Source organism: Syzygium oleosum, unplaced genomic scaffold (assembly GCF_021117445.2).
Source record: "Syzygium oleosum isolate NSW1041296 unplaced genomic scaffold, Sole_v2.1 Sole_v2.28, whole genome shotgun sequence".
In the NCBI taxonomy this organism is placed as follows: domain Eukaryota; kingdom Viridiplantae; phylum Streptophyta; class Magnoliopsida; order Myrtales; family Myrtaceae; genus Syzygium; species Syzygium oleosum.
Window position 1 is genome coordinate 2,554,664 of NW_026607512.1, and position 3,802 is coordinate 2,558,465.

Sequence of the window (3,802 nt, forward strand, 5' to 3'; positions counted from 1 at the left end):
TTAGGAACCGCTGGTTCACGGTTTGGTTCCTGGTTCCTATAGGAACTGGCACCGGGAACCGGATCCCTAATACAGAAACTAAATTCCCTAAATTATTGTTCTTATTTTTTCATACTTTTATTTCTTTCCAGTTTCCACTCTGCGACTTTTCCTTTCCTTTCCAGTTTCCACTTGCGATGCAGCTCTCACTCTCGGTTCTCAACTCTATTGTTCTCGATCTTCATCGCGACGCCATCTCGTTCGTTTGTTGTCACCAACCAACTCAACATCTTCGGCCATGACTCAATGAGCAACTATCGTCACTCAGGTTTCTCTCTCTTTATCTGTTGAAGTTTGCGCGATTGGGGTTTAGTTCTGTGCTAGGGTTACTCTCAGTCTGCTAGTGTTGCCAACGCGATTGTTATTGGTTGATTCCATAGCCTACTCTTGGTCTGCTAGTGCCGTCGATGCGGTTGTTGTCGGTTTAGTTTTGGGTTAGGGCTTCTCTCTCTAGGTCTGTTAGTACTACCGAATGCCAACGAGATTGACGGTGTTGTTGTGTCTTCCCCTGGCCTGTGAGTGTGCAGTGTCCATCTGCCGATGAGATTGGTGGTGGTGATGGTGTCGTGTCTTCCTTTGGCCTGTGAGTGTGTAGTGTCCAATGTGAAGCCACGGAAAACAAGCAAAGACAGGAGAAGGAGTCTTTAGTCTTTAGTCCTGAGGAGGATTATGTTGCGAACTTGCAGGTCTGCGGCCCCTACCTCCCTAACCTTTCCTTGCCCTAATTATTTCTCTAGAAACAAATGAGACTTTAGCCCGATTAGCCTCTATTTCTCATCCCATTCATTCTCATAAGCTAAATGATCTTTAATGATTTATCTTGAATCTTGATTGTTTATCATGTTAGTGATTACTTCCTCCATTGTTGTTCATATGTGACACGGTTGATCATTTAGAGTGGAAATATCATTAACATATTTTATTGCGGTGATTTGCAAAAAGTTATCAGAGCACCTAAGTTTAGCTGCTTTAACCTTTTTTTTTTTTTTGCAGCTTGAACGGCAACCCAGATCCTTGGCCTGCTAGTCGTTGCATCAGTTTCGGCCTTCTGTGTAGTTCTCGTGTGCTTTGGTTGCAATTTGGTTGATCATAAGGAAATAGATCAGAGGTGACTTCTTCTTCTAATTCTGGTTGACAATGTTTGACAATATTTCTAGGGTAGTTTCATTAAGAAAGATAAGGTGGCAAGTTGGCAACTCGTCCATTTTTACCCTCGTGAGAGTCCCCTATTTCCCTTCAAACTATGTTTTCCTTGTTAAGTTCTGGCAAGTCACGAAGTGATCTTATAAGAAAGCGAGATAATAGATAGACAAGAATTGCAGGCATGTAGAGTTTAATCCATGGAACTGTGAAATTGTTACTTGTAGATTGAAATGGATTAGATTTGGAAAAGGCAAAAAATATATCAAGGTGTCTGTATGTCTATGTGGCTAATTTGAGTAGTACAGCTTGAGGTATTATAAACATTGTCATCGCTGCTAGAGGAATGAACAAGACAAGTTTATGTGCTTTGGCTACTAGTTTAGTTTTCCTTGTTTCAATCAAGCGCGGAGATGATCTGGATTGTGTGTGTTTTCCCCCCTTTTGCATAGTTTTTGAAGATGAGTTTGCTTGGTCAGTAAATGCTTATTAGCTTCAGATTATTCAACGAAGTATTGAGCTTCGTCACGGGAGGGGGGGGTGGGGTGGTGGGGGTGGGGTGGGGTGGGTGGGGTGGGGGGAGGTGGTCTTGCAGCTGGAATGGTTCTGTTTGAAGATGAATGACAAAATGCTTATTAGGAGTTGAGTAGCAAGATAAGATATAAGAGATTGATTCTTCATTATATGTTTACCCGTGCATTGTTCACTTGTTATGTAACTTCTGCTGTTCTTGAGGAGAATTTTTTTTTAAAACAGGAAAAGTTCTAGTTATTATCCATGACTATTCTTTTTCTTAGAAGGCTTGTGAAATTGTTCTATTATCGTGTTGTTTGATTGACTATTCAAGTGCTCTCGGCTAATTTATTCTCGTGTTGTTTGCTTGGCCAGTGTTGTTTGCTTGACGTATCAAGAATTCAAGATAACATGTCAATGGAGATTGAGGGATGTGAGGATATGACTCCGATCACAGAATTGGAATTGTCGGCAATGAAAATGAAGAAGAGCCATTCCTTGGCACGAGTGCGACAAACAAGGTACTTGGTTCTTGTCTTCCTCCTCGTGATAAAAAAATATACATAAGAATATTAGAATCATTGTGCAAGAATCAAAGATGGGGATGGAAAAACATATGAGGTGAAATGCATTCATTGTGGGTTTGTGTTTAAGTACCGTGTTGCTAACGGTACTTCCACAATGAGGAAGCACTTGACAACATGCAAGAAGTTTCCTCGCAATATAGATAAGAGGCAGAAATTTTTTGCACCACTTAATGTAGACGTGGCTAGTAAGGCAGGGGGAAATTCTAGTACCGGTAGTGTCTTATCGACATGGTCGTTTAATTAAGAACATTATAGACAAATGCTTGCTCGGTTCATCATAGTTGATGAACTACCTTTTTCCTTGGTTGAGCATCTTGGATTTCATGAGTTTGTCACCGAGTTACAACATCTCTTCAAACATTTATCACATTTTACGGTGGCTAAAGATTGTATGAAGCTGTATTTTTGCGAAAGAACTTTTTCGAAGACTTACTTTGGTAAGATTAATTCTAGGATCGCACTCACGACCGATACATGGACTTCCATTCAAAACCTAAATTATTTGTGTCTCATTGCACATTTTGTTCATGAAAATTGAAAGTTGCATAAAAAAAATCATCAATTTTGTGGTGGTGCATAGTCACAAGGGTAGAAAGATTAGGAAAATGGTGAAGAAATGCATCAACGAGTAGGGACTAGAAAAAAAAGTGTGCACAATCACCGTGGATAATGCTAGTTCGAATGACGTTGCAATTAGTTATTTGAAGGAAAGACTTTCAAGAGAAAGGTTATTGATCTTAGATGGTAGTATTTTACACATGAGGTACACTACTCATATATTAAACTTGATTGTAAGAGATGGCTTGACTACAGTACAAGAATCTATTGCACGTATCCGAAATATGATTAGGTATGTGAGGAGTTCTCCCATGAGAGCCAACATATTTAAATCTTGCATTGATGGTGAAAAGATTACTTACAAGGGTTCGATTATTCTTGACGTCATCACTAGATGGAACTCCACTTACTTCATGTTAGACACCGTCATAAAATTTAGAAAAGCTTTTGAAAGGATGGAAGAAGACGATCTATCTTTTGCCGATGAGCTTAACCATGATCTTCTTAAAGATGATGATTGGGAAAATACTATTATTCTTTCGGAATTTCTAAAACTATTCTATGATACCACCAATCGGATGTCAGGGAGTTCATATGTTACTTCAAATGATTATTTTGAAGGGATAGCTCTTTTGTATAAATATTTGAAAGATGTGACGGATGCTTCGAATCCTAAGCTTCAAGTTATGGGTATGAAAATGAAAGAGAAATTTGATAAATACTATGGCAGTTTGGATAAAGTGAATATGTTGGTGTTAATTGCGGTTGTGTTGGATCCTAGAGCCAATTTAAGTTATGTGAATTTCTTGTATAGACAAATTTATGATGATGAATTGAAAGTTAATGAGATGCATTACAAGGTGAAGGACGCATTGGAGCGTTTATATAAATTTTATCAGCAATCTTCTCTTGCTTCAAGTAATCGAAATTTTGGTGCCCAAAGTTTGAGTGCTAGTAGTAGTGGT